This window comes from Pseudophryne corroboree, chromosome 6 (assembly GCF_028390025.1).
Source record: "Pseudophryne corroboree isolate aPseCor3 chromosome 6, aPseCor3.hap2, whole genome shotgun sequence".
Lineage (NCBI taxonomy): Eukaryota > Metazoa > Chordata > Amphibia > Anura > Myobatrachidae > Pseudophryne > Pseudophryne corroboree.
Genome location: NC_086449.1, coordinates 607,538,708 through 607,565,361, shown reverse-complemented (window position 1 = coordinate 607,565,361; position 26,654 = coordinate 607,538,708). Strand labels below are relative to the sequence as shown.

The window sequence follows — 26,654 nt, the reverse complement described above, 5'->3', positions numbered from 1 at the left end:
ACACCGTCGCAAGGGGCTACACCCCCTTAACCCCTGTACGCCTTGCTGGGGTTTAATATTTGTATTATCTGGAGTATTACCTGCCTTCCTAGGTTTGTTAGTGGTTAAATATTGCACGACGAATTGGCGTCCGATGGTGAAGGGGGTGTAGGCCCTTGCGACTGCGTGAACAGTGCCTGCAGGGCACGATGTATAGAATATAGCGGGTGCGGGGACCGCGGATAAGGCAGGGAGTATGTAGATGCTGCGGGTGGAGGGGGGGTGGATGCAGGTGGGGGGGTGCGGGACCTATAACTATGTGATTGTATGTGTAACAATATATAGGTCACGGATAAGGATGCATGTGGTATAGACGTACCGGCATGAAGAGGTATATGGTGTCATTAGACACAGAGGGGAGTGCTGGTACAATGAGGAACAGGGGCAGCTGTGCCCTGTCTCTACGCCGTACCATCCTTCAGGTGTAGGAACGCAGACATGTTGCGCACGCAAGGTCTCCACACGGCCACAGGTGTACCAGTCCCCTCTGCATGCGCTATGTGCGCACCCCCCTCAGGTGCAGTAGGAGGAGGGGGCGCAGGTTGGAGCTGCTCCCAGGGCCAATGACCATTGGCAGCGTGGTCATGTGCTCAGTGCTGGGCTTGAGCCCTGCGCTTGCTGTATGAGGGATAGGGAGGAGGCAGCATAGCTGAGCATCACCGATATACCGGTAACTATGGGGGGCACAGCAAGGGGTTATGGCTCCTGTACTCTTGGTGAGGGTTTGTCAGAGCAGTATCCAGGAGCCGGTGGTATGGACCCTGTATGTGACACAGGGGGGTAGGGAGGGCACACAAAGACGCGGGGCGGTAGGGAGGGCACACAGAGACGCGGGGCGGTAGGGAGGGGATACAGAGATGCCAGGCGGTAGGGAGGGCACACAGAGATGCAGGGCGGTAGGGAGGGGACACAGAGACGCGGGGCGGTAGGGAGGGGACACAGAGACGCGGGCAGTAGGGTGGACACACAGAGACGCGGGGCGGTAGGGAGGGCACACAGAGACGCAGGGTGGTAGGGAGGGGATACAGAGACGCAGGGCGGTAGGGAGGGGATACAGAGACGCAGGGCGGTAGGGAGGGGATACAGAGACGCAGGGCGGTAGGAAGGGGACACAGAGATGCAGGGCAGTAGGGAAGGGACACAGATACATGGGGCGGTAGTGGGGGGATACAGAGATGTGGGGCGGTAGGGAGGGGATGCAGGGCAGTAGGGAGAGGACACAGAGATGCGGGGTGGTAGGGAGGAGACACAGATGCAGGGCAGCAGGGAGGGCACACAGAGACGCGGGCGATAGGGAGGGGACACAGATGCAGGGCAGTAGGGAGGGCACACAGAGACGCGGGGCGGTAGGGAGGGAACACAGAGATGCGGGGCAGTAGGGAGGGGACACAGAGACGCAGAGCGGTAGGGAGGGAACACAGATATGCGGGGCGGTAGGGAGGGGACACAGATGCGGGGTGGTAGGGAGGGGATACAGAGACACGGGGCGGTAGGGAGGGGATACAGAGACGCGGTGCGGTAGTAAGGAGACACAGGTAGGTAGGGGATACAGAGAGGCGGGGCGGTAGTGAGAGGACACAGGTAGGGAGGGGATACAGAGACGCGGGGCGGTAGGGAGAGGATACAGAGACGCGGGCCGGTAGTGAGGGGACACAGGCAGGGAGGCGATACAGAGACGCAGGGCAGTAGGTAGGGGATACAGAGATGCAGGGCGGTAGGGAGGGGATACAGAGACGCAGGGCGGTAGGGAGGGGACACAGAGATGCAGGGCGGTAGGGAAGGGACACAGAGACGTGGGGTGGTAGTGGGGGGATACAGAGACGTGGGGCGGTAGGGAGGGCACACAGAGACGCAGGGCGGTAGGGAGGGGATACAGAGACGCAGGGCGGTAGGGAGGGGATACAGAGACGCAGGGCGGTAGGGAGGGGATACAGAGATGCAGGGCGGTAGGAAGGGGACACAGAGATGCAGGGCAGTAGGGAAGGGACACAGATACATGGGGCGGTAGTGGGGGGATACAGAGACGTGGGGCGGTAGGGAGGGGATGCAGGGCAGTAGGGAGAGGACACAGAGATGCGGGGTGGTAGGGAGGAGACACAGATGCAGGGCAGCAGGGAGGGCACACAGAGACGCGGGCGATAGGGAGGGGACTCAGATGCAGGGCAGTAGGGAGGGCACACAGAGACGCGGGGCGGTAGGGAGGGAACACAGAGATGCGGGGCAGTAGGGAGGGGACACAGAGACGCAGGGCGGTAGGGAGGGAACACAGATATGCGGGGCGGTAGGGAGGGGACACAGATGCGGGGTGGTAGGGAGGGGATACAGAGACACGGGGCGGTAGGGAGGGGATACAGAGACGCGGTGCGGTAGTAAGGAGACACAGGTAGGTAGGGGATACAGAGAGGCGGGGCGGTAGTGAGAGGACACAGGTAGGGAGGGGATACAGAGACGCGGGGCGGTAGGGAGAGGATACAGAGACGCAGGCCGGTAGTGAGGGGACACAGGCAGGGAGGGGATACAGAGACGCAGGGCAGTAGGTAGGGGATACAGAGATGCAGGGCGGTAGGGAGGGGATACAGAGACGCAGGGCGGTAGGGAGGGGACACAGAGATGCAGGGCGGTAGGGAAGGGACACAGAGACGTGGGGTGGTAGTGGGGGGATACAGAGACGTGGGGCGGTAGGGAGGGGACACAGAGATGCAGGGCAGTAGGGAGGGGACACAGAGATGCGGGGTGGTATGGAGGGCACACAGAGACGCAGGGCGGTAGGGAGGGGATACAGAGACGCAGGGCGGTAGGGAGGGGATACAGAAACTCAGGGCGGTAGGAAGGGGACACAGAGATGCAGGGCAGTAGGGTAGGGACACAGATACATGGGGCGGTAGTGGGGGGATACAGAGACATGGGGCGGTAGGGAGGGGATGCAGGGCAGTAGGGAGAGGACACAGAGATGCGGGGTGGTAGGGAGGAGACACAGATGCAGGGCAGCAGGGAGGGCACACAGAGACGCGGGCGATAGGGAGGGGACACAGATGCAGGGCAGTAGGGAGGGCACACAGAGACGCGGGGCGGTAGGGAGGGAACACAGAGATGCGGGGCAGTAGGGAGGGGACACAGAGACGCAGGGCGGTAGGGAGGGAACACAGATATGCGGAGCGGTAGGGAGGGGACACAGATGCGGGGTGGTAGGGAGGGGATACAGAGACGCGGGGCGGTAGGGAGGGGATACAGAGACGCGGTGCGGTAGTGAGGAGACACAGGTAGGTAGGGGATACAGAGAGGCGGGGCGGTAGTGAGAGGACACAGGTAGGGAGGGGATACAGAAACGCGGGGCGGTAGGGAGGGGATACAGAGACGCGGGCCGGGAGTGAGGGGACACAGGCAGGGAGGGGATACAGAGACGCCGGGCGGTAGGGAGGGGATACAGAGACGCAGGGCGGTAGGGAGGGGATACAGAGACGCAGGGCGGTAGGGAGGGGACACAGAGATGCAGGGCGGTAGGGAAGGGACACAGAGACGTGGGGTGGTAGTGTGGGGATACAGAGACGTGGGGCGGTAGGGAGGGGACACAGAGACGCAGGGCAGTAGGGAGGGGACACAGAGATGCGGGGTGGTATGGAGGGGACACAGATGCAGGGCAGCAGGGAGGGCACACAGAGACGAGGGGCAGTAGGGAGGGGACACAGATGCAGGGCAGTAGGGAGGGCACACAGAGACGCAGGGCGGTAGGAAGGGGACACAGAGATGCGGGGCGGTAGGGAGGGGACACAAAGACACAGGGCGGTAGGGAGGGAACACAGATATGCGGGGCGGTAGGGAGGGGATACAGAGACGCGGGGCGGTAGGGAGGGGATACAGAGACGCGGTGCGGTAGTGAGGAGACACAGGTAGGGAGGGGACACAGAGACGCGGGGCGGTAGTGAGGGGACACATGTAGGGAGGGGATACAGAGATGCGGGGCGGTAGGGAGGGGACACAGGTAGGGAGGGGATACAGAGACGCGTGGCGGTAGTGAGGGGACACAGGTAGGGAGGGGATAAAGAGACGCGGGGCGGTAGGGAGGGGACACAGGTAGGGAGGGGATACAGAGACGCGGAGCGGTAGGGAGGGGACACAGTAGGGAGGGGACGCAGAGACGCTGGCCGGTAGGGATGGGATACAGGTAGGGAGGGGATACAGAGAGGTGGGGCAGTAGGGAGGGGACACAGGTAGGGAGGGGATACAGAGACGCGGGGTGGTAGGGAGGGGACACAGGTAGGGAGGGGACGCAGAGACGCTGGGCGGTAGGGAGGGGATACAGGTAGGGAGGGGATACAGAGACGTGAGGCGGTATGGAGGGGACACAGGTAGGGAGGGGATACAGAGACGCGGGGCGGTAGGGAAGGGATACAGAGAAGCGGGGCGGTAGTGAGGGGATACAGAGACGCAGGGCAGTAGGGAGGGGACACAGAGATGCAGGGCGGTAGGGAAGGGACACAGAGACGTGGGGCGGCAGTGGGGGGATACAGAGACGTGGGGCAGTAGGGAGTGGACACAGAGACACAGGGCAGTACGGAGGGGACACAGAGATGCGGGGTGGTATGGAGGGGACACAGATGCAGGGCAGCAGGGAGGGCACACAGAGAAGCAGGGCGGTAGGGAGGGGACACAGATGCAGGGCAGTAGGTAGGGAGGGGATACAGAGACGCGTGGCGGTAGTGAGGGGACACAGGTAGGGAGGGGATAAAGAGACGCGGGGCGGTAGGGAGGGGACACAGGTAGGGAGGGGATACAGAGACGCGGAGCGGTAGGGAAGGGATACAGAGACGCTGGGCGGTAGGGAGGGGACACAGGTAGGGAGGGGACGCAGAGACGCTGGCCGGTAGGGATGGGATACAGGTAGGGAGGGGATACAGAGAGGTGGGGCAGTAGGGAGGGGACACAGGTAGGGAGGGGATACAGAGACGCGGGGTGGTAGGGAGGGGACACAGGTAGGGAGGGGACGCAGAGACGCTGGGCGGTAGGGAGGGGATACAGGTAGGGAGGGGATACAGAGACGTGGGGCGGTATGGAAGGGACACAGGTAGGGAGGGGATACAGAGACGCGGGGCGGTAGGGAAGGGATACAGAGAAGCGGGGCGGTAGTGAGGGGATACAGAGACGCAGGGCAGTAGGGAGGGGACACAGAGATGCAGGGCGGTAGGGAAGGGACACCGAGACGTGGGGCGGTAGTGGGGGGATACAGAGATGTGGGGCAGTAGGGAGGGGACACAGAGACACTGGGCAGTAGGGAGGGGACACAGAGATGCGGGGTGGTATGGAGGGGACACAGATGCAGGGCAGCAGGGAGGGCACACAGAGAAGCGGGGCGGTAGGGAGGGGACACAGATGCAGGGCAGTAGGGAGGGCACACAGAGACGCGGGGCGGTAGGGAGGGGACACAGAGATGCGGGGCGGTAGGGAGGGGACACAAAGACGCAGGGCGGTAGGGAGGGAACACAGATATGCGGGGTGGTAGGGAGGGGACACAGAGATGCCGGGCGGTAGGGAGGGGATACAGAGACGCGGGGCGGTAGGGAGGGGATACAGAGACGCGGTGCAGTAGTGAGGAGACACAGGTAGGAAGGGGATACAGAGACGCGGGCGGTAGTGAGGGGACACAGGTAGGGAGGGGATACAGAGACGCGGGGCGGTAGTGAGGGGACACAGGTAGGGAGGGGATACAGAGACGCGGGGCGGTAGTGAGGGGACAAAGGTAGGGAGGGGATACAGAGACGCGGGGCGGTAGGGAGGGGACACAGGTAGGGAGGTGATACAGAGACGCGGGGCGGTAGGGAGGGGATACAGAGATGCTGGGCGGTAGGGAGGGGACACAGGTAGGGAGGGGATGCAGAGACGCTGGGCGGTAGGGATGGGATACAGGTAGGGAGAGGATACACAAAGGTGGGGCAGTAGGGAGGGGACACAGGTAGGGAGGGGATACAGAGATGCGGGGCGGTAGGGAGGGGACACAGGTAGGGAGGGGACGCAGAGATGCTGGGCGGTAGGGAGGGGATACAGGTAGGGAGGGGATACAGAGACGTGGGGCGGTAGGGAGGGGACACAGGTAGGGAGGGGATACAGAGACGCGGGTGGTAGGGAGGGGATAGAGAGATGCGGGGCGGCAGGGAGGGGATAGAGAGACACGGGCGGTAGGGAGGGGATAGAGAGATGCGGGGCGGCAGGGAGGGGATAGAGAGACGCGGGTGGCAGGGAGGGGATAGAGAGACGCGGGGCGGCAGGGAGGGTCCCCAGTGAGGAAGCTGATGAAGAGAGGGGGGAAAGTAGTGGAGGGGGTGGACACCAAAAGGGGAGACATTTGTAAAGTGGCGACCACACATAGAAACAGTGGGTAGGACTCACCGTTGGGGCTGTGGGCGGCTGCTGCGGGCTGGTAAAAAGTACAGTGTCCAGAGGCGTCACCGGGTGTCGGAGCGCAGTCAGTATTACTGTTACACACATCTCTCAGCACCCCCCGCGGCCAAAAAGGGGGCGTGGCCTGCTGTGAAAGGGGCGTGGCCTCGCGGGTATCTTTTCTCTCGCTCCGGGGGTGTTTCCAGCTTGCCTGTAGATTTTGGCAGACCCCGGAGACTGGAGTGTGTGTGCCGGCTTTTCTCTGTGACAGGAGCCGGGTGCTGCAGGAGATGACGTCACTGCAGCACCCGGCTCCTGTCACAGCAGGAGAGCTGACACCTTGGTGTGGGTCCCCCCCTTCCGACGCCACTGACACTATCCCTTGGTCCGGCGCCGGCAGGAAGGCTGGGGCAGAGGTTTGGTGTCCTACCCTTCCCACGGCATCTGCAGCAGTTCCGGTGGGAACGACAGGTGCAGCGGCACGACCAGGCTGAACCCAGTGACAGGCTAAGGCGGTACGGCGGGCGGTCAGGCGATGAGTGTAAAAATCTCAAAAGAGTGCAGGTGCTGCAGCCCCATATTGTGTGTACGTCATCCCCGGGGACCCCCTGAACCCCTGTCGCCGTGCGTGGAGGAGGCGGCGGGTCTGTGTGCGCGGCGCAGGGAGGGCTATGAAAGTCTTCTCCTGCTCCACTCGTCCCTCATAAGTGTGTATGCTGGCAGCTGTTCGGCTGGAGTAGCGGCCAGAGGGAGTCAGATTTGCTGATGGCGGAGGGGGGAGATAGACAGGCAGCAGCACTCCGAGCAGACACTTGCTGCACGTGTGATGGACGGGCTCAGTGACTCCGGCCAGCCCTGTGATTGCACCCAGCGTTAGAGGGCCAGGCACACAGGGCTATTATATAGGAGATAGAGCATTAAATATATTTACAGTGAATATACAGCGCTGTGCTGAAATTAAGTGCCTGCGCTATAGATGTAATTAAACATATAATTATTTTAAGGTGCTGAAAATGTCATTAAAATTGTACTGATCAGTGGTTACTAATACTAAAATAAATAAGTATATTATACTGTGCAGTTAATTGGTTAGTATAGCTGATCGGTCATTACTAGTGTATTAAACAGTGCAATTACTTAATTACTGATTTTTGTGAGTGTATTAAGTGACTCTATTGACACAGTTGTTGAGGCACCTGGTATTTTCAATCTGGATTACAGTACCTGATCTTCCCAGGTGGTCTCCCTTTCTGGTACTGATCAGGTCCAACACTGCTTCGCTTCCAAGGTCAGACGAGATTGGGCATTTCCAGTGTGGAATACAGAAAATGCTGATTATTACTGCGCTATTGTTATGTTTCAGCAGCTCCTATAATTAGATAGTAATAATAAATGATGCAAGGGAGCGCTTGAATAATGTGTATTCTGATATGTGAATTCTTTATATATAAAAAGGTTTGCGGTAAAAAGATGAATGAATTAAATAGGTAAAGAAACAAAATATAAATGATGTAAGTGTGATGTAAATATGGGATTAATATTTATTGCAATACCTGTAAAAAGAAAATTTGTTAGAAAATGTTTAAGCTCCTTTGGGTATTTTTGTGGTGTAGCAGTTCGTATAACACAGCGGCGGGTCCCGGTAATTGCCGGCGGCTGGAGCCGCAAAGGTAGTTGCTGGGTGCAGAGCTCCCTAACTGTCCCTGGCTAACTAACCTTTGTAAGATGTTCTTGATCACTCCGGCCGACTGGTTCCCTTGATGTCTCCGACAGGGTAGTGCTTCACCGCACGCTCGTGGGAGCTGCGGCGGCGGCGCTGTTCTTTGAAGTCACTTCCCTCCGTCTCCACTGTATACACGGCTTTGCTAGGCGTCCCTAGCCGCCGGCAATTACCGGGACCCGCCGCTGTGTTATACTATTTAAAATATTCTCAACCAGTTGCTGAGTGAAATTCTATGTTTGATTATCTCCACTTTCTACTGAATTATTGTGTCCAGTCTCTTCAACTTGTTTTTTTGCTTGTGACCCTGTTGCTCAATCTTATTATTCCATTTTGTATCCTATGCTGTTGCTACCAAACATTGGATAAGATTCTGATTACACTGTCAGCACTGACTATATCTGCTTGACAATGATCAATGAACCGTGGGTTCATCACTCTTTCTAGGGTCTTGGTTCAAATACACCCCATTCCCTGAGTTTGCCAATGCCCATTACTAGTGACATAGTTGGTCCACATATGGGCTTGTAATGGCAATTACTGTACATATACAGTATAGTGTGATGCAGAAGGAACGTCACTATTTCATACAGTACCTCCAAACTATCCCAATGTGGGCATGTCAGTCCCATTGAGGGGGATGGGTGGTGTGAGCTCACTCTCTGACCATTCCCCTGCATAGCAGAGCATCAGTGATTGGAGACCTCATCAGATCAAAACATCAAACAGTGGCTGGGCGCACCTGGGTGGTAGACACTTCTATTTTGTTGTCCTGGATCAACAGGTACTAAATATCATGGGAGGTATGCCATATGAAATTTCCATTTCTTTTGTCTAAGATTTTGTAAGTTATTGATAATTCCTTTCCTAATTATTTTCCTAGAGTGCATATGGTAACTATAAGGAATTCATCCAGAATAAATAAAGAATTTAAGTTTATTCATCAAAGTCATATAAATGAACACTTATTAGCAGGAGATTCCAATATTGGTTATTTGCATGTAAAGTTAGTTATATGTTTATAAAGATTAATATAAACCTACAACACTAGTTTAGTCATAAATACAATTAAGGGAATAAAGAAGATTGTGGGTTATTAAATGGCATATACTGTAACAATGTTATTATCCTGCTACTAGTGTGCTGCGCTCAGTTTTTTTTGGATAATAATATGTTATATAATGTCTAAAATTGTGGTCAAAGTAATCATATACTGTATATTTAATTAAATGTAGTTAACAATTCAAAAAAAATCAATGTGCCATAAATATTCCCCTCTATGTGAATGATATAACAGAACCAGTGGCTAATGAAAATATCAAAAAAGCTTTACTTATCAATTTTTAAAACATGAAATCTTCACATGCAATATTACAGGTTACAATGCCGTACATATTAAGCAAAATGGTGTAACTTCACAACCGTGTAAGTATACGTGGTGTTTAATATATGTTATTATGTGCATTCAATATTGCAGTCAGTATAGGATGATGCACTGGTTGGTAACTGGTGGAACTTATGCCAATGAACAGCCCAACTGAATACAGATAGTGGCGTCTGTAGAAACTAATGTCCATGCACTTACATTGCAGCTGAGGCTCCTGTATTGATGTTCTGCCTTCTGGAGACTAGTGACAGGAGCTGGACAAGTGGGGTATTACAGGGGCTCTGGACTGGCCTCCTTTAGGTTTCTCAGCTCAGTTTGCAGGTAAAACACCCAGTATTATGCTGATACTGCTGATACTGCTTTGCCGATTATCAATGGGGAATCAAAAAGCGTTTATTGTAGCATTTATGAAGTATAAATGGGATAAAGAGGGTATGAAAAAACTCACCCCTCCAGTGAGTGAAGCAGATATGCATATCACTGGAGGCGATTCTACAGCACATGCACAAGCAGTAGCGTTGCAATTTCTTTAATGAATAAATTGGACTTGTTTAACATATATCTTTACAATATGAATATCAGGCCAGTAAAAGAGACACATACTTTGATGTGTTTTATTGTACTGCTCTGCTCTTTTCAAACTAGAAAGCAATGTTCTGGTTAGGGGTTCAGTATAATTTAACGATAGACAGGATGCCGGCGGTCATAATACTGACAGCGGCATCACGTTCATCAGAATCCTGACAGCCTCCTCTAAAGTTCCCTAACCCTCCTCTGCCCCCTACCCTAACCCTCCCTTGTGGGTGCCAAAATCTAACCCTCCCAGATGGTGCCTAGCCCTAACCCTCCCTACCCCGCTGCCTAAACCTAACCCTCCCCGCTTGACTAACCCTAACCTTCCTGTCCCTGCTCCCTAACGCTAACCCCCCTTCTCTTTCCTAAATCTAACCTCCGCCAATGCAACAGGACGCCAGCATGTCCCACTGTCAGGATGATCGGGATGCCAGCTGTCGGTATTGTAATGTTGGTATCCCGTGTGGCTCTGGTATCTAGACGCCTGGGATTGCATCCTTCTTCAGGATCTCGGCATCAGTTTATCGACCGCCAGGATCGCATCCGTCAGGAAGCTAACTGCTTCCCCTGGTTAGGTAAGCATATAAACAATACAATAATTCCTGTGTCTTTATAGTTAACTATTAGGATGGCGTAATACACAGTTAACATACACATTTAATCCCTACACATGATTTTACCATTCAACAACAAATATTTTACAATAAAGTTATCAGTTACCGCAGTGTACCTATCTTTAGAGCATAAAGTATAGTCTCTCATCCCTCAGAGTCTCTTAGTCCATTATAAGTCGGTGTTCATGGCCATGCTCATTGATGCACATAAATAGTGAAGAAAGTCTGGGTATAATAGCATTCAATGTAGGGTTGAAACAATATAGCTGTAACAATCCTCCACTCCTACTAAATGACACTGAATTAATATCCAGTCAATGGTGTCATGAGACACATAATATCACAAGTCTTTCTGCGCAGGGTGCAGACTAAATTTTATAGTAAGGGCTCTTTTGCCTTTTATTTATTACAGTTACTTGAAATGATTGCTGAAATAGAGAGAGGTTCTTATACTGTCGTTATTCTTGTAATGTCTGTGCTGCTGAATAGAAGATAGTTTTACACAGCCACTTGCTGGTATCGGTATCTGTATACTCATAGCAAATCAGTCTTTCTTGCAATGATGAGATTCTACTACTATGTTGTTAAAGGCATATGATGTTTCTCATAAGTCTTTTACTGAGTAACCGAGCTCAGGCTGGATCCTGTATATGGACTTAACTGGCTGCTTATAAATAGCCTTATACCAGTGGTGGGACCACCACTCGGGCAGCCAGTGCAGTGCACTGGGGCCTACCACGATGAAAGGGCCCACAGCCAGCAGCTTTACCAGCTGTAAGTTAGATGCCGGCATAATTTGGTTAAAAAAAACATGAAGGAGGAGGTGGCATTGCTGGTAGAAGGGAAGGATGGCCCTCTCCTCCTCCTCGCTCCTCCTTCCTTGCTGACATGTCCTTGGCTACCCTGATTGTCATCTGCCTTATCCTATGCTGGTTCATGGGCCCAGAGCATTGTCGCGCATGATGTAATCATTTCACATTGCTGCTGCTTAATGCCATCGCTCTGTCACTGGAGAGGAGAAGGTAAGTTAATTATCCGGGGGTGGTGAAGGTGGTAGCATAATGATGGAAAGAGTGCATTAATAGCCATACATGGGAAGGACAATAATGGAGAGGGAAGTGTCGAACTTAGAAAAAATTACAACACACACATTACGTACAAACTAGAGATGAGCGCCGGAAATTTTTCGGGTTTTGTGTTTTGGTTTTGGGTTCGGTTCCGCGGCCGTGTTTTGGGTTCGACCGCGTTTTGGCAAAACCTCACCGAATTTTTTTTGTCGGATTCGGGTGTGTTTTGGATTCGGGTGTTTTTTTTCAAAAAACCCTAAAAAACAGCTTAAATCATAGAATTTGGGGGTCATTTTGATCCCAAAGTATTATTAACCTCAAAAACCATAATTTACACTCTTTTACAGTCTATTCTGAATACCTCACACCTCACAATATTATTTTTAGTCCTAAAATTTGCACCGAGGTCGCTGTGTGAGTAAGATAAGCGACCCTAGTGGCCGACACAAACACCGGGCCCATCTAGGAGTGGCACTGCAGTGTCACGCAGGATGTCCCTTCCAAAAAACCCTCCCCAAACAGCACATGACGCAAAGAAAAAAAGAGGCGCAATGAGGTAGCTGACTGTGTGAGTAAGATAAGCGACCCTAGTGGCCGACACAAACACCGGGCCCATCTAGGAGTGGCACTGCAGTGTCACGCAGGATGGCCCTTCCAAAAAGCCCTCCCCAAACAGCACATGACGCAAAGAAAAAAAGAGGCGCAATGAGGTAGCTGACTGTGTGAGTAAGATAAGCGACCCTAGTGGCCGACACAAACACCGGGCCCATCTAGGAGTGGCACTGCAGTGTCACGCAGGATGGCCCTTCCAAAAAACCCTCCCCAAACAGCACATGACGCAAAGAAAAAAAGAGGCGCAATGAGGTAGCTGACTGTGTGAGTAAGATAAGCGACCCTAGTGGCCGACACAAACACCGGGCCCATCTAGGAGTGGCACTGCAGTGTCACGCAGGATGGCCCTTCCAAAAAACCCTCCCCAAACAGCACATGACGCAAAGAAAAATAAAAGAAAAAAGAGGTGCAAGATGGAATTGTCCTTGGGCCCTCCCACCCACCCTTATGTTGTATAAACAGGACATGCACACTTTAACCAACCCATCATTTCAGTGACAGGGTCTGCCACACGACTGTGACTGATATGACGGGTTGGTTTGGACCCCCCCCAAAAAAGAAGCAATTAATCTCTCCTTGCACAAACTGGCTCTACAGAGGCAAGATGTCCACCTCATCATCATCCTCCGATATATCACCGTGTACATCCCCCTCCTCACAGATTATCAATTCGTCCCCACTGGAATCCACCATCTCAGCTCCCTGTGTACTTTGTGGAGGCAATTGCTGCTGGTCAATGTCTCCGCGGAGGAATTGATTATAATTCATTTTAATGAACATCATCTTCTCCACATTTTCTGGATGTAACCTCGTACGCCGATTGCTGACAAGGTGAGCGGCGGCACTAAACACTCTTTCGGAGTACACACTTGTGGGAGGGCAACTTAGGTAGAATAAAGCCAGTTTGTGCAAGGGCCTCCAAATTGCCTCTTTTTCCTGCCAGTATAAGTACGGACTGTGTGACGTGCCTACTTGGATGCGGTCACTCATATAATCCTCCACCATTCTTTCAATGTTGAGAGAATCATATGCAGTGACAGTAGACGACATGTCCGTAATCGTTGTCAGGTCCTTCAGTCCGGACCAGATGTCAGCATCAGCAGTCGCTCCAGACTGCCCTGCATCACCGCCAGCGGGTGGGCTCGGAATTCTGAGCCTTTTCCTCGCACCCCCAGTTGCGGGAGAATGTGATGGAGGAGATGTTGACAGGTCGCGTTCCGCTTGACTTGACAATTTTCTCACCAGCAGGTCTTTCAACCCCAGCAGACTTGTGTCTGCCGGAAAGAGAGATCCAAGGTAGGTTTTAAATCTAGGATCGAGCACGGTGGCCAAAATGTAGTGCTCTGATTTCAACAGATTGACCACCCGTGAATCCTTGTTAAGCGAATTAAGGGCTCCATCCACAAGTCCCACATGCCTAGCGGAATCGCTCCGTGTTATATCCTCCTTCAATGTCTCCAGCTTTTTCTGCAAAAGCCTGATGAGGGGAATGACCTGACTCAGGCTGGCAGTGTCTGAACTGACTTCACGTGTGGCAAGTTCAAAGGGCATCAGAACCTTGCACAACGTTGAAATCATTCTCCACTGCACTTGAGACAGGTGCATTCCACCTCCTATATCGTGCTCAATTGTATAGGCTTGAATGGCCTTTTGCTGCTCCTCCAACCTCTGAAGCATATAGAGGGTTGAATTCCACCTCGTTACCACTTCTTGCTTCAGATGATGGCAGGGCAGGTTCAGTAGTTTTTGGTGGTGCTCCAGTCTTCTGTACGTGGTGCCTGTACGCCGAAAGTGTCCCGCAATTCTTCTGGCCACCGACAGCATCTCTTGCACGCCCCTGTCGTTTTTTAAAAAATTCTGCACCACCAAATTCAAGGTATGTGCAAAACATGGGACGTGCTGGAATTTGCCCATATTTAATGCACACACAATATTGCTGGCGTTGTCCGATGCCACAAATCCACAGGAGAGTCCAATTGGGGTAAGCCATTCCGCGATGATCTTCCTCAGTTGCCGTAAGAGGTTTTCAGCTGTGTGCGTATTCTGGAAAGCGGTGATACAAAGCGTAGCCTGCCTAGGAAAGAGTTGGCGTTTGCGAGATGCTGCTACTGGTGCCGCCGCTGCTGTTCTTGCGGCGGGAGTCCATACATCTACCCAGTGGGCTGTCACAGTCATATAGTCCTGACCCTGCCCTGCTCCACTTGTCCACATGTCCGTGGTTAAGTGGACATTGGGTACAACTGCATTTTTTAGGACACTGGTGAGTCTTTTTCTGACGTCCGTGTACATTCTCGGTATCGCCTGCCTAGAGAAGTGGAACCTAGATGGTATTTGGTAACGGGGGCACACTGCCTCAATAAATTGTCTAGTTCCCTGTGAACTAACGGCGGATACCGGACGCACGTCTAACACCAACATAGTTGTCAAGGCCTCAGTTATCCGCTTTGCAGCAGGATGACTGCTGTGATATTTCATCTTCCTCGCAAAGGACTGTTGGACAGTCAATTGCTTACTGGAAGTAGTACAAGTGGGCTTACGACTTCCCCTCTGGGATGACCATCGACTCCCAGCAGCAACAACAGCAGCGCCAGCAGCAGTAGGCGTTACACGCAAGGATGCATCGGAGGAATCCCAGGCAGGAGAGGACTCGTCAGAATTGCCAGTGACATGGCCTGCAGGACTATTGGCATTCCTGGGGAAGGAGGAAATTGACACTGAGGGAGTTGGTGGGGTGGTTTGCGTGAGCTTGGTTACAAGAGGAAGGGATTTACTGGTCAGTGGACTGCTTCCGCTGTCGCCCAAAGTTTTTGAACTTGTCACTGACTTATTATGAATGCGCTGCAGGTGACGTATAAGGGAGGATGTTCCGAGGTGGTTAACGTCCTTACCCCTACTTATTACAGCTTGACAAAGGGAACACACGGCTTGACAAATGTTGTCCGCATTTCTGGTGAAATACTTCCACATCGAAGAGCTGATTTTTTTGGTATTTTCACCAGGCATGTCAACGGCCATATTCCTCCCACGGACAACAGGTGTCTCCCCGGGTGCCTGACTTAAACAAACCACCTCACCATCAGAATCCTCCTTGTCAATTTCCTCCCCAGCGCCAGCAACACCCATATCCTCCTCATCCTGGTGTACTTCAACACTGACATCTTCAATCTGACTATCAGGAACTGGACTGCGGGTGCTCCTTCCAGCACTTGCAGGGGGCGTGCAAATGGTGGAAGGCGCATGCTCTTCACGTCCAGTGTTGGGAAGGTCAGGCATCGCAACCGACACAATTGGACTCTCCTTGTGGATTTGGGATTTCGAAGAACGCACAGTTCTTTGCGGTGCTTTTGCCAGCTTGAGTCTTTTCAGTTTTCTAGCGAGAGGCTGAGTGCTTCCATCCTCATGTGAAGCTGAACCACTAGCCATGAACATAGGCCAGGGCCTCAGCCGTTCCTTGCCACTCCGTGTGGTAAATGGCATATTGGCAAGTTTACGCTTCTCCTCCGACAATTTTATTTTAGGTTTTGGAGTCCTTTTTTTACTGATATTTGGTGTTTTGGATTTGACATGCTCTGTACTATGACATTGGGCATCGGCCTTGGCAGACGACGTTGCTGGCATTTCATCGTCTCGGCCATGACTAGTGGCAGCAGCTTCAGCACGAGGTGGAAGTGGATCTTGATCTTTCCCTAATTTTGGAACCTCAACATTTTTGTTCTCCATATTTTAATAGGCACAACTAAAAGGCACCTCAGGTAAACAATGGAGATGGATGGATACTAGTATACAATTATGGATGGACTGCCGAGTGCCGACACAGAGGTAGCTACAGCCGTGGACTACCGTACTGTGTCTGCTGCTAATATAGACTGGTTGATAATGAGATGTAGTATGTATAAAGAAGAAAGAAAAAAAAAACCACGGGTAGGTGGTATACAATTATGGACGGACTGCCGAGTGCCGACACAGAGGTAGCTACAGCCGTGGACTACCGTACTGTACTGTGTCTGCTGCTAATATAGACTGGTTGATAATGAGATGTAGTATGTATAAAGAAGAAAGAAAAAAAAACCACGGGTAGGTGGTATACAATTATGGATGGACTGCCGAGTGCCGACACAGAGGTAGCTACAGCCGTGGACTACCGTACTGTACTGTGTCTGCTGCTAATATAGACTGGATGATAATGAGATGTAGTATGTATGTATAAAGAAGAAAGAAAAAAAAACCACGGGTAGGTGGTATACAATTATGGATGGACTGCCGAGTGCCGACACAGAGGTAGCTACAGCCATGGACTACCGTACTGTGTCTGCTGCTAATATAGACTGGTTGATAATGAGATGTAGTATGTATAAAGAAGAAAGAAAAAAAAAACCACGGGTAGGTGGTATACAATTATGGACGGACTGCCGAGTGCCGACACAGAGGTAGCTACAGCCGTGGACTACCGTACTGTACTGTGTCTGCTGCTAATATAGACTGGATGATAATGAGATGTAGTATGTATGTATAAAGAAGAAAGAAAAAAAAACCACGGGTAGGTGGTATACAATTATGGATGGACTGCCGAGTGCCGACACAGAGGTAGCTACAGCCGTGGACTACCGTACTGTGTCTGCTGCTAATAAAGACTGGTTGATAATGAGATGTAGTATGTATAAAGAAGAAAGAAAAAAAAAACCACGGGTAGGTGGTATACAATTATGGACGGACTGCCGAGTGCCGACACAGAGGTAGCTACAGCCGTGGACTACCGTACTGTACTGTGTCTGCTGCTAATATAGACTGGATGATAATGAGATGTAGTATGTATAAAGAAGAAAGAAAAAAAAAACACGGGTAGGTGGTATACAATTATGGATGGACTGCCGAGTGCCGACACAGAGGTAGCTACAGCCGTGGACTACCGTACTGTGTCTGCTGCTAATATAGACTGGTTGATAATGAGATGTAGTATGTATAAAGAAGAAAGAAAAAAAACCACGGGTAGGTGGTATACAATTATGGACGGACTGCCAAGTGCCGACACAGAGGTAGCTACAGCCGTGGACTACCGTACTGTACTGTGTCTGCTGCTAATATAGACTGGATGATAATGAGATGTAGTATGTATAAAGTAGAAAGAAAAAAAAAACACGGGTAGGTGGTATACAATTATGGATGGACTGCCGAGTGCCGACACAGAGGTAGCTACAGCCGTGGACTACCGTACTGTGTCTGCTGCTAATATAGACTGGTTGATAATGAGATGTAGTATGTATAAAGAAGAAAAAAAAAAAAAACCACAGGTAGGTGGTATACAATTATGGACGGACTGCCGAGTGCCGACACAGAGGTAGCTACAGCCGTGGACTACCGTACTGTACTGTGTCTGCTGCTAATATAGACTGGATGATAATGAGATGTAGTATGTATAAAGAAGAAAGAAAAAAAAAACCACGGGTAGGTGGTATACAATTATGGATGGACTGCCGAGTGCCGACACAGAGGTAGCTACAGCCGTGAACTACCATACTGTGTCTGCTGCGACTGGATGATAAATAATGATATAAAAAATATATATATATCACTACTGCAGCCGGACAGGTATATATTATATAATGACGGACCTGCTGGACACTGTCTGTCAGCAGAATGAGTTTTTGATTTTATAGAATAAAAAACACCACACAAGTCACACGACGTGTGTTTAACTTTTACAGGCAGACATTCACAATACAATATAGTATACTATATACTGGTGGTCAGGTCACTGGTCAGTCACACTGGTAGTGGCACTCCTGCAGAAAAAAAGTGTGCACTGTTTAATTTTAATATGTACTCCTGGCTCCTGCTATAACCTAACTGCTCCCCAGTCTCCCCCACAATTAAGCTGTGTGAGCACAGTCAGATATTATATATAGATGATGCAGCAGCACACTGGGCTGAGCACAGATATGGTATGTGACTGAGTCACTGTGTATCGTTTTTTCAGGCAGAAAACGGATTATATTAAATAATATAAAACTGCACTGGTGGTCACTGGTCAGTCACTAGTATAACTAACTAATACTATCAGCAAAATTCTGCACTCTCTGTCTGAGTACTCCTCCTAAGCTCCAGTAAATGAAGTGTCACTGTCTCACTCTGTCACTAGTATAACTAACTAATACTATCAGCAAAATTCTGCACTCTCTGTCTGAGTACTCCTCCTAAGCTCCAGTAAATGAAGTGTCACTGTCTCACTCTCACTCTCCTATCTATTTCTTCTCTAAACGGAGAGGACGCCAGCCACGTCCTCTCACTATCAATCTCAATGCACGTGTAAAATGGCGGCGACGCGCGGCTCCTTATATAGAATCCGAGTCTCGCGATAGAATCCGAGCCTCGCGAGAATCCGACAGCGTCATGATGACGTTCGGGCGCGCTCGGGTTAACCGAGCAAGGCGGGAAGATCCGAGTCGCTCGGATCCGTGTAAAAAAAGCTGAAGTTCGGGCGGGTTCGGATTCCGAGGAACCGAACCCGCTCATCTCTAGTACAAACACCACATAGATGGCCTCCGTGTGTGTACGTATTCGGCTGTGCACGCACATATTCGCAATTTGCGTATGGTCGCTCCCGCGGTCCTGCGCATTAGAGCGTGGTGTGAGTAATTACAGTGGAATTCGTACTCGCATGGAAAAGCCACAAAGACATATCATAAATCTAATCCATATATTGCATTAATCCCCCACTGTCTACTTCCTCTTCCAAATAGCATGAAGATCGGTCACACATAAATTAAACTCCCAGAGACTAAAATACAATGGCCTTATTTACACAAAGCTTTGATATTCTATGAAGAAGGCAAATACCTTTGTTCACTCCTATTATCCTAGGGTAGCTTAGTTTCTATTGAAAGCAATAAGTGCTGGATTGTCATTGTATTACCTGAAGACAAGACAAACAAAGAGACAATACCTAGAAACCTAGGTTGAGGAGAAACTCAATTAGCAATAGCTAACAAAAATACAAACCAGACATTTAGAAATCTGAGGTATTAACATTCATAGTCTAAACTCTTGGAGATGTATATATATATATATATATATATAATTCCTAACAAATTGTAATAGCAGGAGTATGTGTGTGTGTATATATATATATATATATATATATATATATATGAGTATATGGATATATGTATATCTTGAGGATGGAAATAGATAATCATATCATGTGTGGGTTCATATTGTTCAGAGGCACGTAAACATTAATCTGGTGGGAATAAGAATGTTATCATATAGTACCACATTAAGTTATTAATAATATCAGATTTATGTATCATTAATGTGATGGGTTTAACTGGTCATGGGGCAGGAACTCAGATGCAAACAATATATATATATATATATATGAGATGAGCAGGGTCGGTTTTACTCGGTTTTACTCGGTTCTCAAAACGGCATCTTATTGGCTCAAGGATGTCACGTGTTTTGGATAGCCAATAAGATGCCGTTTTGAGAACCGAGTAAAACCGAATCCGCTCATCTCTAATAAATATATATATATATATATATATATATATACACACATCCACCAATGAACGGCACTCTGAGACAGCAATTTAAAGAAAATTGTATTCCATAAGGTCAACGTTTCGGGGCTCAAAGCCCCGTCGTCAGGACAAATATACAGCAGAACAATAACAAGAACCAACACTTACCCTCCTAAATACCGAATCACACTGGCGCCGCCGTCCACCTCGTGCATGCCTGCATCTCCAGACCCGCTTCTGCCTACGTCACCCGACATCCGCTTACGGCGCCAGCCGCTACCTGGGGAACCACAGCATGCGTTCCATCTGGTAAGGGGCTGCGTTCCAGAAGCAGGAAGGGACGCAGTCCAGGCATACTGGGGAGGAAGGGCTGTGAACGAACAGAGACAGCGACGTCAGTGGGACATAACCATAACGACACAAATAATAAACAAACCAAAACCACAGATACAAATATGCAAAGGGGACAATCAAGTCCGCAGGCAATTCATACAATAAAAGTAGAAGACACAATGCACCATGCAAAAAGATATACATTAAATAAGCATATTCCAATTGATTTTTTCGTTCAGACCTCCCGGGGCACTGGTACCCAGTCTCAAAATCCATCTTGTCTCTTTAACTAAGAGGGACTTAGCTCGATCACCACCCCTCAAACTGAGGGGCACATGATCAATCATAAAGTACCGGAGGGACTCAAGAGTATGTCCAGCACTTTTGAAATGTTTGGCTACCGGCTGATCTATGAGTTTACCCTCTAAGGTGAGCTTGATGGCTGATCTATGTGCCGCCATCCTTTCTGAAAATTTCCGAGTGGTTTGACCTACATACATTAGCCCACAGGGGCAAATAATAATATAAACTACAAAAGAGGTGGAACAGGTTAACACAAACCTAATATCATAAGTTTTGTTGCAGTGGGGGTGTTTGAAAGATTTGCAATTCACCATCAATTTACACGTAGCACACCCACTACATCGGTAACACCCAAATGGTTTGTAATAGACATTAGGGGGTCTGGTAATTCCGATACCCGTAATATCCGTTGTAACGATTCTATCCCTGGTATTACGTCCATGACGAAATGACATGAGAGGGGTAGTATGATGAAAAACTTTAAGCTCAGGATCGGAATACACAATCAGCCAGAGGGCCTTAGTGGCTCTACTAATCCCTACACTGGAAGAGGTAAAGTCACTAGGGAAGGGAATCCTGTTCTTAAGATGTCTACTAGTTGGTTCTAGGAGGGATTGGCGAGACATACCCAGTACTTCCTCTTTTTGTGCTTTGAGTAAATTAAGGTCATAACCACGGGATGCAAATTCCGATCCAGCGTATCAAGCTCATCGGGAATTTTGGAAGGATCTGACGCGATCCGAGCCACCCTCATCATTTGAGGGCGTGGAAGTCCTTTCTTGAGGGACCCAGGGTGATGGCTAGATGCTAATAAAAGGGTGTTACGGTCGGTGGGTTTATGGAACACCTCTGTAGACAAACGTCCATTCTCAAGATGAATCCTTACATCGAGAAAATGGATGTCTGACAGGCTACATGTATAGGTAAATTTAATGGAAGAGTCAGACCCATTAGTCTTACGTATAAGGTCTACAAGAGTGTCCTGCCCCCACCCCACAACAAAAAAATATCATCTATATAGCGACAATATAACAGAATATAGTCGCTAACCTCCGAATTGGAAAAGAAAATTTGGTGTTCCTGTTCAAACATAAAAATGTTGGCATACGATGGGGCCACAGGGGACCCCATCGCACATCCTTTCAGCTGTAGAAAAAAAGAACCATCAAACAGAAAATAATTGCGATTAAGGGTTAACTCAAGAAGGGACAAAAATAACTCATGATCAAATAGCGTCTCAGAGAGCTCAGCCTTCAAAAAGTTTCTCATAGCAGATTGACCTTCACCATGGGGGATGGCCATATAAAGGCTGCAAACGTCGAGACAACATAGTAAAGTTCCTGGAGGGATATCCGAAACGGATTGTAACTTTTTTAAAAATGAAGTAGTGTCCTTCAGGAATGAGTCCCGATGTAGCAGCAAGGGCTGTAGGATGTAGTCCAGTAGCTGGGCGACTGATTGATATAAAGAATCAGAGGCCGAAATGATCGGACATCCCGAGGGTTTGCATGGATTCTTGTATAATTTAGGGAGTGTATAGAGTAACGGAACCCTAGGGTGACTGACACAGAGCGCTTTGAGAATTTTGTCTGGTAGTTTACCAGCCAGTTTGGCTGAATTGAGAATTCCCGACAGTTCTTTCTGAAAAGGGATAGTTGGATCTTATGGCAATTTCCGATACACTTCCAAATCAGCAAGCTGGGCATAAATCTCTTCTCTATAGAATTGTAGATCTAAAATAACAATTGCCCCGCCCTTATCGGCGGGTCTGATTACAATATCGTCATAAGACGCCAAAGCTTCAAGGGCTTTTGTTTCAGCCCTGGAGAGATTATACTTTATTTTTGCTGGAGCTTCTGAGAATTTGGTGATGGAATCATCTAACAGCCGATGGAAGGATTTAAGAGAAGCATTGGAGGAAACTGGGTCAAAGGATGACCTTGAGGAGCGTTTGAGAAAATTTGAAAAAAATAGAAGTGTCACAGGTATCAGGTGTGTGCTGAAAGAACTCTTTAAGCCTCAGTTTACGTGAAAATGAGTTAATGTCCTTAGTCCAATTAAAGGCATCATGGAGATTAGTCGGGACAAAGCTCAGACCCTTACTCAACACTGATATTTCAGCCTACTCAAGTTTCCGCTGGGATAGATTAAAAATTAGCGATGTTGACGCTGTGTTACTACCCGAACTCCTTTTTGTTTTGTCCACCCCGGCGGGTGGCAGAGAGGTTATAGATTTTGCAGCGGCCCGGGTGCCTTCCCCTAAAGGGGCTTCCTTATTGCCAGATACATCCTCACCTTCAGACGCTATTTGATCATGAGTTATTTTTGTCACTTCTTGAGTTAACCCTTAATCGCAATTATTTTCTGTTCGATGGTTCTTTTTTTCTACAGCTGAGAGGATGTGCGATGGGGTCCCCTGTGGCCCTATCGTATGCCAACATTTTTATGTTTGAACAGGAACACCAAATTTTCTTCTCCAATTCGGAGGTTAGCGACAATATTCTGTTATATTGTCGCTATATAGATGATATTTTTTTGTTGTGGGGTGGGGGGCAGGACACTCTTGTAGACCTTATACGTAAGACTAATGGGTCTGACTCTTCCATTAAATTTACCTATACATGTAGCCTGTCAGACATCCATTTTCTCGATGTAAGGATTCATCTTGAGAATGGACGTTTGTCTACAGAGGTGTTCCATAAACCCACCGACCGTAACACCCTTTTATTAGCGTCTAGCCATCACCCTGGGTCCCTCAAGAAAGGACTTCCGCGCTCTCAAATGATGAGGGTGGCTCAGATCCGTCAGATCCTTCCAAAATTCCCGATGAGCATGATACGCTGGTACGGAATTTTGCATCCCGTGGTTATGACCTTAATTTACTCAAAGCACAAAAAGAGGAAGTACCGGGTATGTCTCACCAATCCCTCCTAGAACCAACTAGTAGACATCTTAAGAACAGGATTCCCTTCCCTAGTGACTTTACCTCTTTCAGAAAGGATGGCAGCACATAGATCAGCCATCAAGCTCACCTTAGAGGGTAAACTCATAGATCAGCCGGTAGCCAAACATTTCAAAAGTGCTGGACATACTCTTGAGTCCCTCCGGTACTTTATGATTGATCATGTGCCCCTCAGTTTGAGGGGTGGTGATCGAGCTAAGTCCCTCTTAGTTAAAGAGACCAGATGGATTTTGAGACTGGGTACCTGTGCCCCGGGAGGTCTGAACGAAAAAATCAATTGGAATATGCTTATTTAATGTATATCTTTTTGCATGGTGCATTGTGTCTTGTATTTATATTGTATGAATTGCCTGCGGACTTGATTGTCCTCTTCATATTTGTATCTGTGGTTTTGGTTTGTTTATTATTTGTGTCGTTATGGTTATGTCCCACTGCCGTTGGTGTCTCTGTTCGTTCACAGCCCTTCTTCCCCCGTATGCCTGGACTGCGTCCCTTCCTGCTTCTGGAACGCAGCCCCTTACCAGATGGAACGCATGCTGTGGTTCCACAGGTAGCGGCTGGCACCGTAAGCGGATGTCGGGTGAGATAGGCGGAAGCGGGTCTGGAGATGCAGGCATGCACAAGGTGGACGGCGGCGCCAGTGTGATTCGGTATTTAGGAGGGTAAGTGTTGGTTCTTGTTATTGTTCTGCTGTATATTTGTCCTGACGACGGGGCTTTGAGCCCCGAAACGTTGACCTTATGGAATACAATTTTCTTTAAATTGCTGTTTCGGAGTGCCGTTCATTGGTGGATGTGTATGTATTATTGGTCCTGGCACCTGAGCATCTGTAATTAAACTGTTGGAGTGCTGGCTGCTGCTGTGTATATATATATATATATATATATATATATATATATATGAGTATATGGATATATGTGGATATATGTATATCTTGAGGATGGAAATAGATAATCATACCATGTGTGGGATCATATTGTTCAGAGGCACGTAAACATTAATCTGGTGGGAATAAGAATATAATCATAAATTACCACATTAAGTTATTAATAATATCAGATTTATGTATGATTAATGTGATGGGTTTAACTGGTCATGGGGCAGGAACTCAGATGCAAAGAACAGAAATCACATCTCAATTCTTAGCCATCGCCCACTTCTTGAGCTGACCAATGATCCCCGGCACACAGGACATGTCCCACCCCCGAACCAATGGAAGAAGAGCACACAGTGTCTATTGTATTATGTTTTGATCTGCTGTATAAAGAGCCAGCTGCATGCCAGGTCACTATCACAGACTCTAAAGGTTATCTATCCAGATGACTGAGGACCAGACTGGGTAGCGCAGGCGAAAAACCAAACAAGTATGTACCATTGACTGTAGCCATTATTCTATTGTATTGTATTGCTTTGTTATTGTAACCCCCTTTCAGTAATAATATGTTGTGGTGTCGGAACCCGGCATTTTAAATACAAACTGGTGTCATGTTTCCTTTACCTACTAAGGTATTAGAGTGTATTTTCAGCCACTTGGGCTGCTGCATTGTGCTAACAGCGTATAGGCCTGTGTACGCAAACTGTGTAGTCACTACGCCCTTTAGGCGTACGTACGCAGAGTGCGTACACTGCGACTTTGTGTACATAAGGTTTGTGAATAACATATAGGTGAAAGGTTAATTACCGCGGCCGCAGCGGCTCAATATTAAAGTGTATCAAATGTGTTTAAGGTTTATGCTTTTTAGTCCTGTAAGTAAACCAGCATTAACAATTAGAGGCATCATCCGGTTTCCACATGCTCACATCCTAACAGGTCATAGCAGACTTAATCTATCAGCAAAGGGCGGAAAGTTATCCTACGTAACCTTTTTTGGTCAATGGACATATTGAATACCCTACTTGTGTGCTGATCAGATGGCGTCTGCTCTGTATGGTCTGCAGAGGTGCCTGTAGAACCCGTAAAACACAGGGAAAAAGCTATTTAAAAATCTGTGACTTTTTTTGGCGCCAAAAAGCATACACAAAGGGCACCCATACTTTGCATACCCTCTCACATTGTTGCCACAAGACTGAGATTGCTAGATTCATTTAGATCTGTGTGAAATTGGATACATTTGTTGCTATATAGTTAAATTTGAAATAACAGTATTTTAAGGAAGTGTAAAGACACAAACGCAGGTCTGCATAAAAGTTTATACAGAACAAGTTGTGTCAAGTGGGCAATAGTACTTAGTATTGTTCACATTTATAGAGTTGTGGGATTTGTTTTATTGCAGATGCACAGTTTTGTACACGTGTCTCAGACAAAGTACAGGACCGCGCACGCAGCATAAAAGACACGCACGGTCGTATGTTTGCGCAAAGTGCGTAAGAGTGCAGGCGCTAAAGTACAAATTACACAATAGTGTTGTCTAGTTAAAAGGTGGGACAGTAGCCATGCTACAATAGCACAAAACTACCCAGTTTCTAAAGCAGATTAGTATAAAACTTTTGTTTAAACTGTATTGCCTCTGGGGGTAAAGCTGCCAATCAGAACGAGTGAAAATTTTCTGTACAGAAAAACAAAGTGTATTTGAGTGAGCGAACGTAGGAGTGAGTGGATTTGAACCCCGTAAATCGGGTCCCATGGTACACCAAGTAAGTGGAGGCTTGGTGGCGTGAGGCGGCTGACTCACGTTAATATAGATTGAAATATGCAAATTGTGAGGAGATTTGCAGAGGAGCGTAATAGGGAATTGTCCTTTGTGTAGTATTGAAGTAAAAAGGTTTTTTGTTACGCTCCGGCTGAAGGGTCACAGTTTGTACATCGACCCGTGGTCGTACGGCAGATAGGTAACAAGTACCTATACGCTGCGCGATTGGAGCGCGCATTTGTGGGTGCGATATATAGCGCAACTTGATACCCCTTTATGAGCTTTTGCATAAATCACGGTATCATTAACGCTGTGCAGAGCATACGCAAGCGTGATTTGCGTATAAAAAGTGCATAGGGAGTTTTCGCTGGTCTCTCTCAGGAAAATCTCCAGCTGCAGATATTTACTGGAAAAGGTAAGTCACTCCTAACACTTCCAGTAAATAGAAACCAATAGGGCCTCACTGGGCACGCGGTGTTCACTAATGGAGTGAGTCGTGGTACTCAGCGGAGGAGTGAGTGAAAG

The 26,654-nt window shown here is 48.8% G+C and overlaps 1 pseudogene; it reads right to left on the bottom strand.

Annotated features, from left to right (window-relative positions):
* Nucleotides 1-7,623: 7,623 nt before the first annotated feature.
* On the bottom strand, nt 7,624-7,741 carry LOC134937350 (5S ribosomal RNA; annotated as a pseudogene).
* Nucleotides 7,742-26,654: the final 18,913 nt, after the last annotated feature.